General features: G+C 42.6%; 1 protein-coding gene across 5 annotated transcripts in view; it reads left to right on the plus strand.

The window, feature by feature from the left end:
• The window catches only part of C1QTNF7 (C1q and TNF related 7), a 53,738-nt gene that overhangs the window by 16,633 nt on the left and 22,475 nt on the right, over nucleotides 1-14,630 (plus strand). For 2 of the 5 annotated variants that reach the window (XM_074904542.1, XM_074904546.1), the window contains exon 2: nucleotides 2,375-2,555. The exons of 2 other annotated variants lie outside the window; for them this stretch is intronic. The gene's annotated coding sequence lies outside the window, so the exon portion shown is untranslated. Of the gene's footprint in view, nucleotides 1-2,374; nucleotides 2,556-2,882; nucleotides 3,013-14,630 lie in introns of those variants that run through there. One more of the 5 variants, XM_074904545.1, reaches the window with a different exon arrangement.

The following is a 14,630-nucleotide window of genomic DNA, read 5'->3' on the forward strand; positions in this document are numbered from 1 at the left end:
GCAGGGCTGTGGAGCTGCAACATGCTGCTCCCAGTGAATCCGGGGTGCCATCTCCCTGAGCAAGAATAGAGAAAGGCTTTGTAGAAAGAAGTTTGCAGAGAGAAAACAATCACATTTTGAAGGCGCATCGGCAGGAGTGATTCAGAGATGTAGGAGATCGGTGTGAAAGTCAGATTCGTCTGCTGATGGAGGAAGATGTTGCTTTTCAAGACTGTTTGGAGAATAACAAAAAGTTTAATTTTAAGTACAGAGATGGGTAAGAGCTGAGGTAGCTTTTTCTTCTTTGCAACTGAACTCTCACACACCTAGCTGGTGTAACTGCACTCCAGGGAGAAAACAGCAGTTGTTATATTTTTGGAATTTATGTATATTCATGTGTTCCATTAGTCTCTTGGCAAATGCATCTTTTGAGCTCTAAAGCTTTCTGAACCTTTCATATAGTCCTTTGCTTTGAAGCAACAGATGTCTGTGATAAGCAGATGGTTATGTCTTTGAATCTGAACATCTTTAAATACTTTGTTGTGTATATTTTATGGGGAGGAATGTACTCTGTCTTACTATGCAGAACTGATGCATTAAATGAAGAGTATCCATGTCTGAATGCTTGATGTCACCTCCTAGCTTGCAAACCAATAAACCACGTTTTTCAGGATTATTTGTGGTGAGATATTTTCACCCCATTACTCAACTTGTGTTTTCAAGTTACAAACCAACTGCAAAATGCACTAGTCTGATGTGAGCTCAAAGTAAACAAGCAACTAAAATAGTCAAAGGAGCTGCTCTGGTTGTGAATTGCATTCTCACTCTAATGTATACTGTGAGAAGGCTGAAATCTTCCTCTTGCAGAACTTCCCAGAGGAAATAATGGAGTGCCTATGGATGTAACGGAGAAAAAAAATCTTTTGATCTTTCTTATTCTAAAATTTCATTTTTAAGGAGGTACAGCTATGAAATTCGATGAGCAGAGAATCTAAGAACATAAGATCTTAGATCAGGAATAATTTTGAGAACACAAATGGAAAGAATAAATTGCAAATAAGAAGATAACTCCCATTTTCTTTCAAGGAGAAGCAGCCAGATAAACAGATTTCATCCAAATGTTTTGCTATTGGATATTCATTTACTGCTCTAAAAATTATAGTTCTTTTCTCCCTCTCCACCTGACTTTCAGACTTGAAGAGTTTGTTTTTTAAAGAAATCTCTTAAGACAGCCTGTGACATGTGAACTGTTTAAATTTGAATTAGTTGATCTTAAGAATGGATTATACCACAGATTGTCAAAGGCTTTGTTAATTATAATGACATAAGATACGTTATTGCATGAACTCAGTGCTTACACAAGGCACCAGCCTGACTTGAAAGAAGATAAATGCCTCATTTCAACCAAGCTTCAGAGTTTTTACCTCCACCTTGAGAAGGAAGAGGGCTGTTGAAGGGTTCATGGTGGTGGAGGGGTCCTAGTGGTGGTTTTAGCTCAGTGGTGATGCAGGATATGTTCTTTCCCTCCCTTCTTTCCTCTCTTTCCACCCCCTCTGGGAACCTTTTCCTTTCTCACTTCTTCAAGATACAGTAACAGCTAATGCCAGGCTGTCCCAGAATACTGGTTTTCCTATTTTTGCATCTTAAATCCATCCCTCTTTACTCCACAGCACTGTGGCTGGTGTTCAGCCTTGCTGGAGAAGAGAAGCCTTGGGATGGAGAAAGGGCCTGATGGGGATGGCACACCCCAGCATAGCTGGTGGGCCAAACTCTCCACTGTTTGGACTTCAGTGGCTAATCCCCATCTCTGCAGGTGCAAGCAAAGTAGCCTAGATTTAACAAAGGATGCAGGGTGCTGACAATTGTAGTCTGTTGCCCAAGGCTAAAAACTGCTTTAATTACTCCTTGACTGCCACCTTTCCTGGTGGTTTCCTCACCCAGATGACTTCTGGGACTGGTCGTTACCAGTGGACTGACAGAACCATTAGTTTCACCAAAGGCAGCAGTTCCTTCAGTTCCACTTTGAAAGTTTTAAGATCTCTTTGTTTCCAACACTGTAGGGTTTAAAAGAAAAGAAAAGGAAAAAAAAAAAAAGAAAAAAAAAAGTTGTTGAAGGGTTCTGTTTTTTAGTCTATTATTTGACATCGTAAGGTTTATAAATCTACATACAAATGAGAAGTTGTGAAAACTTCTGATTGATGGGCTGTCTTACTTTCTGACATTTCTAATTGTTTAAAGGCTGCAAATGTTCAAATACTTCAAAAACTGCAGGTGGTACTCTGCTACCTGACAGCAATGTAACTCAGAGAGAGGCTCTCCTAAATAAATTCTTGCAGTGATATAAAGAGATTACACTCTGATATGTGCCAGATTTCTCTTGTTTTTCTCTCTCAAGATCTCTCTCTCTCTGTGGAGCCCTACTATCCATTACTGATCTGGTGCATCACCTCAGCCCATATGTATTTATTTCTCTGGATACCACCTCTTGGGCTTACAGATGTGAGGACTGAGGGAAGACTCAATGGCTGTTGAATTGACATCATGCTAGAAGTCTGTGAAGATACGGAGAAGTGAAGGTAGTTTTCCTGAATTCTGGAAATATGTGTCCATCCATGGCCACCCATAAATAAACAGGTTCTTTGTAAAGAGGGAAAGAAAACAGTTTTTAATCCTTAATGTGCTGCTGTGTGCCTGTAGTCTTCCCATAGGGTCAAAAGCAGAAACAAACCCTCCAAACCTGCCAGAAAGCTCTCAACCTAAATGTTGTACAAAACAATCAGCAAAACTGACTGCAAAAGGACCATAAGTAGCAAAACATTCAGAGGTGGCCAGTATGGAGAGCTGAGACCAGTCACCATAACTGGGGTTCCTGTAACGGAAAAAGCTCTTGGCAGGCCAGGAAGCAGTGCAGCAGCATACGGGTTTGCAGATGGAAAACTACTCTGGAAGCTGCTCTAAGCAAGCTGCTGCAATGAAGGGATGCAATGGGAACATGGCCTTTTTGCCTGTAGGAAAATGAACCTGCTGGAACAGGTATTGTCATCCTTAGTTATCAATAGCTGTTAGGTAATGCAACCCATCTTTCAGTGACTGCCCATTTCTGAAGTTCACTGAAATAATTAACATACTTGATACCTTAAAAGGGGGGGGGAGTGTGTGGAAGCAGAATCTGCTTGTGTTCATATTCCAGAGGGAATTATTTCTGTTACATTTTTTAGGTTTCCTCTGTGGCTTCTAAGACGCTTCCTGAAATATGCAATTATGTTCATGTAACATCTGCATCCAGATTTTTCTAAAATAACTCTGAAGCAGACTACATGGTGTTAAAACAATTCTTTCTTTAAACTTCATCTCCTTTTAGTTTATCAGTTGATGCACTAGCAAGTAGTTCCTGTCTTGAGGGGCTGTTGATAGATAGTTCACTGAGATAGCTCATTATCTCAGCTGCCTTGTCTCCGTGAGGTCCTTGAAAACACTGAGAAAAAATTCAGTGTTCACCACAGATTCTTTGGCAGTTTTCTGTAGTTCAGATCCTTCAGAGCACTGAAAGCCTTTGGTGGAACATGTGGGAAACGGTGACAGTAGGGAGTCAAAAGGAGTCAAAAGAAAGCATTGAGACTGTTTAGGGTTTTTTGCTGCAACGGGGAAACAGATTCAGCATCACATGGCTGCAACAGCAAGGGCACTGTCAGCACACCCTGATCACTGCCTCAGTGCATGAACAACCTCCCATCTACCTGCACAGTGTCATTAGCATGTCCCCTGAATCTCCTCCCTCTGAGGAAAAAATCCAGACTAGGGAATCCTGGAGGATTACAAAAAATCTTCAAGGTTCAAGAAAGCCAAAACACAAGTGTCTGAGCATCCCAAACAGGCAGAATAATTCCCAGTTACAAAGCTGAGGATTTAGACACTATGTGACCATGTTGGATTGATCATACCATGGCAGCTATGTCCTGCTCCTTAAGGAAAATGCTCCATAGTCATGGCCATTCATTGTTCGGGAAGGGAAGTATTCAGATTCCCTAGACAGACTGAGCAGCAACAGTCATAGAACAAGAGATTAAGAATCCATACAAACTGAAAATTAAGGTATTTTATCATAATTATTTACAGACACTACATACTCCTAGATTTTTGTAATCTATAAATGGGGAGTCATCCTTCTTTTACTCATACTTGCTTTTGAACATTATTTAAATTCCCATAGCTCAGGTGGGAATCAGAGATAAAACAACTTTTCGATGTTCCTGCTTGGATCAAAGTATTTAAGGCCAAAAAGAGACATAAAAGAACACAAGGCCTGTGGGGTCTGACATGTGACTTAAATACACTGGTTTTAAGAATAGGCATGGACTCAGCACATGAGGGAACGAGCCATCCTCATGTTCATCTTCCTGGCTGAAGAGACTGACAGCTTCATGCAGACAGCATGCAGAGATGCTTGGATGAAAGTGTTGCCAAAGACCATGCCAATAGTGCATCTATGCTGTGAATATCACACTTGAAATTAGTCAGCAACAGCTATGTCATCTTGATTTGCATGCTAATACAGATGATACAGTAAGGCTCTGGAGAGATGGATCCACAGTTAGCTGGCAATAAAATTTTGGGCTTTTATGAATCACTGAAATTTCAAAATTCTCAGGGGTATGTTTCTCTAACTTTGTACCCTGCCTCTTACATGAAGAAACATGCCGCTGTGGCCACATCTATTACATCTCCTCTTCAAGGAGAAAAGGATGGCACACTTATTATTTCTTTCTCAAAACAGCAGGTGCAGAAACAGAGTTTTAGACATTTTTCATGCACACGAGCTATGACAAAAGCTTGTTCATCATCAGCCTTCTTGTTGAGAATAAGCCTATGTTATGGTTGAGAAAAAGCTGTTTCAGGGACTACTGAAACAGAGTGCTAGTCCCCGTTCCAGAAAAAAACAGTTCAGGGAGAAATATGAAATGCCTTCTCATGAGATGAATGTTGTTCCCAAGACAATCTCATGGTAGAAGGTCTTTGATGCCTTTTAATGCCTTCTTTGATTCAATCTTGAATAAGAAAACTAGTTGTACTGAGGAAATCCAGCCTCCTCAGTCAGAGGACAGAGACTGGGAGAATGTTCCCCCCACAGTCCAGGAGGAGACCTGCTGCATCACACAGACACACACAAGTCTATGGGACTGGATGGGATACACCCGAGGGTGCTGAAGGAGCTGGCTGGGGGGCTTGCCAAGCCGCTTTCCATCATTTACCAGCAGTCCTGGCTGACTGGGGAGGTCCCGACAGATTGGAAATTGGCCAGTGTGACACCAATATATAAGAAGGGTTGGAAGGATGATCCAGGAAATTACAGCCCTGTCAGCTTGATTTCTGTGCCTGGGAAGCTGATAGAGCAGCTCATCCTGAGTACCATCACACAACACATGCGGGACAGCCAGATGCTCAGGCCCAGTCAGCATGGGTTTATGAAAGGCAGGTCCTGCTTGTCAAACCTGATCTCCTTCTACGACAGGGCAACCTGCTTATTGGATGAGGGAAAGGCTGTGGATGTTGTTTACCTTGACTTTAGCAAGGCTTTTGACACCATTTCCCACAGCATTCTCCTGGCGAAACTGGCTGCTCGAGGCTTGGATGGGCACACGCTTTGCTGGGTAAAAAACTGTCTGGATGGCCGGGCCCAAAGAGTTGTGGTGAACGGAGTTCAATCCAGTTGGCGGCCGGTCACGAGTGGTGTCCCCCAGGGCTCGGTGTTGGGGCCACTCCAGTTTCACATCTTTATTGATGATCTAGATGAGGGGATCGAGTGCACCCTCAGTCAGTTTGCAGATGACACCCAGTTGGGTGGGAGTGTTGATCTGCTCGAGGGTAGGGAGGCTCTGCAGAGAGACCTGGACAGGCTGGAGCCATGGGCTGAGCCCAACTGGAGGAGTTTCAATAAGGGCAAGTGCCGGGGGCTGCCCTTGGGCCACAACAACCCCCAGCAGCGCTACAGGCTTGGGGAGGAGTGGCTGAAGAGCTGCCAGTCAGAGAGGGACCTGGGGGGTTGATTGACAGCTGGCTGAACAGGAGCCAGCAGTGTGCCCAGGTGGCCAAGAAGGCCAATGGCATCCTGGCTTGTGTCGGCAATAGCGTGGCCAGCAGGGACAGGGAAGGGATCTTACCCCTGTACTCGGCCCTGGTGAGGCCGCCCCTCGATTCCTGTGTTCAGTTTTGGGCCCCTCACTACAAAAAGGACATTGAATGACTCGAGCGTGTCCAGAGAAGGGCAACGGAGCTGGTGCAGGGTCTGGAGCACAGGTCGTACGAGGAGCGGCTGAGGGAACTGGGGGGGTTTAGTCTGGAGAAGAGGAGGCTGAGGGGAGACCTCATCGCCCTCTACAGCTCCATGAAAGGAGGGTGCAGAGAGCTGGGGATGAGTCTCTTTAACCAAGTAGCAAGCCATAGGACAAGAAGGAATGGCCTCAAATTGCACCAGGGAAGGTTTAGACTGGATATTAGGAAGCGTTTCTTTCCAGAAGGGGTTGTTAGGTGTTGGAATGGGCTGCCCAGGGCAGTGGTGGAGTCCCCATCCCTGGAGGTGTTTAAGAATAGAGCTGACATAGTGCTGAGGGATCTGGTGTAGTTGGGAACTGTCAGTGTTAGGTTAATGGTTGGACTGGATGATCTTCAAGGTCTTTTCCAACCTTGATGATTCTGTGATTCTGTGATTCTGAGCTACATGGCCATTTCCAGAGCATGAAAGGACCCTGGGTCCTTGCAGGCAAAGAAGCAACATGAAGGTCCAGAAAAGCACGTCTGCACATGGGGAGGTGGTGACTGGTGACTGGTGATCTCTCTCCTTATGGCAGATAAAGTCACATGTGTCTTTTGTCATCTTTGTCCCCCACAGTGTAGCCCTTTTTCACTGTTTTTTTTTTCCCATGTAAACTGATAAAACTCCTCCAGCATCTGTTCATTAACAGGGAAATTTTCAGTGTAGCATTATATAAACTGTATTTTGCTAACATTTATGGAAGTTATGACCACACTTGTGTGGTCAGGACTGTGTCTGCATTCGTTCATATCGATTTCACTTTAATGCTAGCTTGTTACCCCTTGTAATGAGGTTTTAAGTTTTTCACTGTTGGCCTGAGATAGTATTTTCCAGATTATGGCTGTATTTTCCCTAAACTGACAGTGTGTTACACACTGTAGCACTGTAGCACTTCACTATGTCTTTTAGGGCTCAGCTTTCATGCAGGTGCCTAATGCTGTTCTTGAAGTTCATGCTCTAATGCAGACAGGATGGTTGGCTAATTTCTGCTTCAGATGGCTTCTACCATCTTTTCTTCATTGCTGCCAGTGTTTTCTCTTGCTTCCCTGGGGACACCAGATGCATCTAATGAGTCAGTTCCAGTTTCCAAGCTGAAACAGTTCATGGACAGCAGCCATGTGTTGTTCAGATGCTTGCATGGGAGGGAGAGATCTTTTTCCTTTTTCTCTTGCTGAACCAATTCACTCAATAAGAACTTGGTTTAGATCAAATCGGCATTGCTTTTAGCTAACTCCAAGCTTTTCTAATTTTCTCCTTACTTCCAAGCTTTCACTATATCCTAAAAGAGAACTGGTGGCTGGGACAGTGGACCTTGCTCTCAGCTTAAATGATAGGACAAGGAAAGTGTTTAAACCTAAAATTCACAGGCTGTAGTTGGTGAAAAATAAGACAACAGCCAGAAACATGCTTCTCCCCAATGTTGCATAAGTAGATATAATGTATAATGTACTGCAACATCACAGCAGGCCTCCCAAATTGAAAACAAGGAGGAATAAAAGACTACCGTACCTTGGCTCTTAAATCCCTGAATGTGTTGTCTGTGTTGATTAGTTACTTTGATTTGTGCTCCCCTGCACAGCTCATTTTTCCCTTTAATAAGAATTCAGCTTGTAAATTGTCACTTGGATTGATAGTGTTTGCACCAAACAGTGTAATTAGGCTGGAGTGACGGAATATATTACGTTGTTTGTTTTCCATTATGTTTATTCCAGATGGTTTTTGTCACTGACTCTTCTTCTGAGCTGGGCTGTTAATAAACATAGGATAAATCTAATGAATAAATTTGCTGTGCTTGGTATAGATCCGTGGTGGTGGCTGAGGTGGGGTTATGCCACTAAGTAATGGACTCTCATTAGAACTACAGAAATGTTAATTCTCACTTACATATAGGAGGGAAACAGAGCCCATGGGTAGTGAGGTGTTGAAGAAGATACATATGTGGGTATTTTTCCTTTAAAAGTATTCCATTTAAAAATTAAACTGAGATTATGATGAGTTTACAGTTGTGGTGCTTTATTGCTTCTCTGGACAAGGGAATATTTTTATGGTAAAGCTACAGAGTGGGTACATAGTTTTAAACCTTTCATTGCTGGGAAGATCCTCTGTGCCCTTGAGTAAGCTGTTATGGTCTTTGTCTTGGTTCTTGAACAAATACTTCTGCATTTTAACTGTCTTGTTTCTTCAAATGGAAGTTCAAAGTCCCTGCCTAGGCTGGAGATGCAGAAATGATTTTAGAAAGAAAACTGGAATATTTTGGAGAAAAGAACCCCCTATGGGATGGAAACGCAATGTGGAAGTCTGCACAGCACAAGGACTTGTCTTAACCTGCTCATTTGCCAAAGTGGTGTTGACTGGAAAAAAAAATGGAAGCGGTGACAGCAGACTTTGGAGAAGTCATATCACTGAAGAAGTTTTCCAGTACTGGCCTCTCAGTTTTTCCATCAGAAAGGAATATACCAAAACCCGGGATGAAACACGACATGGCCTATCTTACCGTCTTCCAAAAATTTTAAAAGCTGCATTAGAAGTGACTGTGGTTGCTCAGTAGTAGGACCTTAGAGTCCTGGTTTAAAGAGGACATTTTTTAGAAGATCAGCTAAAAACAGATTATAGAAAACAATTTTTTTTTCTACTAATGTTTTCCACTTTCTCTGAATTCTTCCAGGAAGTACATAAACAGGCAGCTGCCTGCAACGCTGCCATTTGTCAGTATGAGTGGCTTCTCGTGTTTCTGTTAACTGCTTAGCTCTGTTCTGAGCAAGTGCCTCTCTCTCATTAAAGTAATGCAAGGCAACACTTCCACAAGTGAAAAACCAAACAGTGAACAGAACAGTGTTGATTTGCCAAGGTTCAGAAGAAGGAATTGTCCATCTGGTCTCACATGGGCCTTCTAGCAGCAGGCTGGAGAGCTCGGTCGGCACTGTGAGCTCAGCAGCAACAGATCTCAGCCACAGTGGATTTGAGCACCTTGCTCCCTACCAGCCTGGCTGCAATCCCCTCCTGCCCTTGCTTCTTGCAGTGGTCTCACCAGTTGGGAAGGGAGATGGGAGCAGCATTTCCCCTTATGATATGGCAGAGCATCTTCCTCTACGTGTTGTTCCAGACACGTCTCAGAACTGGTAGTGGAGTATCTTCCTTCTCAGCCTGGCATTACTTTTAAACCAGGGAGTCAGGTTTTTAAAGACAGGACAACAGCCAGCATTAGCAACCTTACCATATATTACCAGTTATACCATGCATCTTTTACTTGCCCCTTTCTGAGGTATGCCAGCTAAGCTGCAGCTGGAGAAACAAGACTAAACAGTTGTGTTGGCTGGCATTTGTGAAGGTTTCTTGGAACAGGACAAGGAAGGGGGAAGAGAAACAAGACATGTGGGAGCAATAATTCAAGAAGCCCCCAAAGGAATGGTGAGCTGAGAAAGCAGGGAGGACACAGCTGTTTCAGCCACTGAGGTATAAGGAAAATGAGGATACAGCCTGTACCTGCGGCACTGGGTGTTCTGCCTGGCCAGGCTGTGAGGCATGAAAGCGTTAACCCTTCTGGAATCAGTACAGGACATTCCAGCACTTGAATTCACAGAATAAAAATAAACCTCATGTAAGGCGTGTTGCCTATGGGGTTTATGATCTGCTTTTTGATTCAATCATTTAGGAATGCAAAGCCCTTCTTCTACCAGGTCTGGCCTTTAACAGCGCCCTCACTTTGCCATGGCCGGACTGCTGCTGAAGGTGGAGCAGATCTGTGCTAATGAAGTCACAAAGGTCCATGTCTGCCTGCAGCTGCTTGGTCGTGCTGTTTCTATAGGGCCTGATTCACCTCTGGACAGGGCTGTAGCATCATTTTTTGAAGACTGAGGACAAAATGCTTTTTCTACTGTGTGTCTTACCCACCATACTCTTCCTAGACACCACCGCATGTCCACTTACATATCAGGGCAATGGTAAGTCTGTGCCATGGGGGGTGAGTGTTTGCTGGGAAATAACATAAATAAACAGCCTGTACATCAAGTTCCTGCATGTTTAGTTGCTGGGGTAGAAGGAGAGTTTAGCACTCCCCTGTTCACTCTGTATGCAGTGTCAGACTAAGGTGCAGCAAGGTGTGAGTTGGACAACAGCACTCTCAGGCAGGCAGCTACTCTGGGTTTTTATCCTGTATTGGCCAGGATAAGACTTGGCCTTTGTATTTGTGAACAACAGCAGCAGTTCGCATTTCTGCCACTGAGATCTTTGTTTACCTCAGTTCCCGGTGCTTGAAAGTCTCCGGTGGGAGTTTCCACTCATTTCACCTCTTTCTCTGTCACCTTCCTTACTTTCCATCTGACCACGATCAGATACTCTCACGTCACTTCCCCTGTCCCCAGGTGTTCCTTTGGGTGACAGGTGGCTCCTGATTTCACAGTTATGCTTTCTCTGCTCCCCAGACCCACCAGGTTGATATTTTTTAGAATACAGGATCCTCAAGGTTGGCAGTACTTTGAAATTCTCATACTGAGAAGGGGTCTACCAAGAAAGCACATGGGAAAAAACATTGTAGTGTTATTTTTCCTCCATTAACAAGTGGAGAACATGCAGTCAGCATGATATTCTCATTGATTTATTTATGAGTAGTTCCTACATGAGGGAGTGGAAGAGAGAGGCAAGGAATATTGGAACAATTTCTATTTGGTTGCTAATTGGAAAACTACAAATAACCATGATGAAGTCCCGTGACTTACTCTGGATTTACACCAGTGCCAGTGAGAACGTAATTTAGTCCACTGATTTTACATCACATCCCAGTGGACACGGATAATACATGCAGTGTGTTAAAACCTATCTGGATGCTTAAGTGTCCAATAATAATGTTATTTCTTGAGGATCTTCACTACTTCTACCCCCTCTTGGTCTTCTGCTATTGTTGCCATAGATGCCGAGCACCTTGGCCATAAAAACGAACAGCAATTGCAAAGTCTTTAGGGAACATTGTAAAGTATTTGGCACTTCTCATTTTATTTGTCATAGTATTTTGTTGTCAGCTTAGATTTCTTAGTCTTGTCTTTTTAACTCCAGAATGCACTACTATGTTTGGAAAAATTCCATGTAGAGTTTTGAAAGAAAAAGAATACATAACATCCAACAATTATGTCATGAATCAAAATTTATTTTATCTCCTTTATGAAAAGGATGTCCACAAAATTTAGGCTGTTATAAGAAATGTTGATAATAATTCTTTGATATCTGAATTGACCTTGTTAATACCATTCAGAGCAGTATTTAACAACTGTTAATGAAAACTGTTTTACTTAAAGATCAGTTGCATAGCAACATTTGTAGCAAACTCAAATAGAAAAATGTACTAGGTCTATTATTAGGCTCTATTTAATTCTACCCATGCCATTAAAGATGCTTCAGAAAATACTGCACGCCTGATCGAGGTCAGCTTCTCTGCTTATAGCTTGCATAATCCTATAAACCCGGTGCACATGTCTGACTTGATTCACATCTCTACTTCCACATAGTGATGTGTTGTAACATGCACAACGCACTTGAAGTTGACAACCCTTTCACCAAAAATAAATGAGAAGGAGAGAAAAAATGCCTGTGCTTTCAGTCAGAGAAGTAGAAAGCAGAAGAATGACATTAGACCAGGAGTCCTCCATGGAGCTGGAGGTAACAGAAGCTGCACCTTGTAGTGAAAATTTCCAGAGCCGCCTTCATTTATTTTCATCTCTGTGGCATGCTAATGTTTTAGCTTTACAGTGTAGCATGCTGCCAGAGCATTGCAACAATTACACTCAATGCCAGATGCTAAAAAAGCTTCTTGAAATATTACTAAATAAGGTATTGTACATGTTCTACATGGGAAAAATAAGTAAATTCTCTGAGCAGTAAGGATAATAGAATCTCTTAAGTCTATTAGCTATTCGTCAAATGTTTGTATTTCTTTATGGTGTTTTTCTTTCATTTAATTTTCCAACTTTCAATCTCAGCTTGTTCTTTTGGGTTTTGTGGTGTTTGGATGGGTTTTTTTTTTAAACTAAAATTATCTCTAATTTGCTATTGCTTTATTATGGTTTGAGATTCATACTGATCCATTTGAAGGAGTAACAACATACCAAGATTCCAGAAAAAAACAGTATCAGAAGGCTATTTATTTGGAACAAAATGAAGCTAAGGGCTAAAAATTAGTACTGTTGCTAGGCATATTACTGTATTTCTTATATAAATTGTCTGTTTTCAGGATCACAAAACACTTTCTGCAAGTTGCAATGATGGGTAACTGTCTCACACAGTCTCTGGCCAGGAGGAGAGCACTGTAGTTGCTCAGTGAACATGGGCAAGCCCTGGCTATGAGAGTGCACAAGTCATGGGTCCCAAAGGATTTTTTATAGTACTAGCGTCCAAAGCTGGAACCCAAGAGACATTTTTCCATAGCAGCATATTCAGCACTAGGGATAAATAAACAGCAGCACACTCACATCAGCCTGGCTTACAGCCTGCTCCTGGAGGGACCAGGCAATAGCCCTTGGGGCAGCACCAGTCTGTTCTTGCTCATTGTCTTCCTACTGCCCCACGTTCTCTATCACAGCAGGCTCCTACAGAAGACTCAAAGGCCTTCTCACCACTCACCTGGTGTATGAATGCAGCAGGGCTGGCCTTGCTTGGGTGTGCAGGTTTTACAGCACGTGCTGGGTCTGCTCATCCTGCACGCACACAGCAGGCACGTCGCTATAGGGGACAGGTGCTGCCATATGGCCTCTCCTCTACAGAGGGTAATGCATTGCAGCCAGCGAGGCCCAAGCACAGGGGCACCACAGACAGAGCAGAACAAGAGAACAAGCCAATAAGATACCTCACTGAATTTCTGGTCCATGTGAAGGACTCCTGGATGCTCCTGAGATTGCACAGTGCTTGCTGTCACCTGGCCTCAGTGTGGTTTCAGAGAGAGTAGTTGAACCTGAACTCAGCCCTTGTATAAACCTTTTTCTACACATCTTGCATCTACTGCATTAGCTCTCACACAGGCTGCCAAGATTACTTTATTTGTTTTTTAAAATCTTAAATGGAAATTGAAAAGTCTCCAATATCATCACTAAAATGTGCAGTGAGGACAAGCAGGAAAACTAAATTTATCACTGGAAAAACAAAGCCGATACTCTTGGAAATCAGTTTGGCACTGCATTTACCGCACTTCAGTGTCTTATTTTTGTTATGAAAATTGTTTTTCTCAGTTTTCTTCAAGGCCAATCAGTAATCATTTGTTTTGTTGGGTGTGTTTTGGTCTGACAGTTCTCATGTCTTTCTCATTCACAGTCTGATTCTTCAGTTTGCTAAAGGACAGCTGATAAAACTCAGTTTCAGATAAACCAAAATTTACGTTTATGCCATAAATACCCTCTGTGATTATGGGAAGACATACAGTCAGTCTCTTTTCATTGTCAGTGAAATCAGTGTATAAAGTGTGCTTGAATATCATTGTTCATTGTTGCAATATTGTTTTCTCAGGGACATCATGCCAAATTCTCTTTTTTCAGCACTGTCCTTACCTGAACCTTTAAACCCTTTCTTTCTAAATGATGAAAAGTAGTTCTTGGTATACCCTGTAAAATCCTCTGGCTCTCCTTAGGGTATTCATATCCACTTCACTCAATAAAGGGAAGAGTAAAAAGAAATACATCATCTCGTGACCACAGCAGTCATACCAATTGCTGTGGCGAGATTTTCCCAGTCACTAATAATTTGCAATGAATCCTCTATCCTTTTCACTTAGCTCCTAACAGTGTTCAGAAATGTCTTTGTTTCTGGTCTGGCAATATCAGAAGCCATTATAATCAGATTGCATATTTTAGTGATAAAATCACCAAAGATCTTGATCCTGCAGATGTACAAGAGACATTACCTTTCACAGCAGCTGCAAAGCACTCCAAGTAACGAGCAGTTTTAATTACAAATAAGCAACCCAACCAGGGACTGCACCAAAGCTTCAGATTTGAACTGAAATTTGCCCTCAGCTGGAGGGAAGCTGGACTGCAGATGAGGGATCAGACCATGCAAACCGTCATCCATCAGGCTATTTCTTTAACTCAGAGGGGTTTCAGAGGGCAGCAGGCGGGCTGTTTTCACTCCCCATGAAATTTCCGTAATTATTTATACTACCAATGTAACAAAAAAAAAAGTTAATCAATTTCTTTCAGTGGTTTTACTTTCTTTTAGAAGCATTCAGCAACATTTCTTTCAGTATGTTTTAAATTTATCCATATTCTATCATCTTATTATAACCATCACAGTGGCACAGCCATAGCTGGATGGTGCAGGATAGACAGACTAGGAGAGATCTTCCTTACAAGTATAATAGGTTCCA

The sequence above is a fragment of the Athene noctua genome, chromosome 4 (genome assembly GCF_965140245.1).
Source record: "Athene noctua chromosome 4, bAthNoc1.hap1.1, whole genome shotgun sequence".
NCBI lineage: Eukaryota > Metazoa > Chordata > Aves > Strigiformes > Strigidae > Athene > Athene noctua.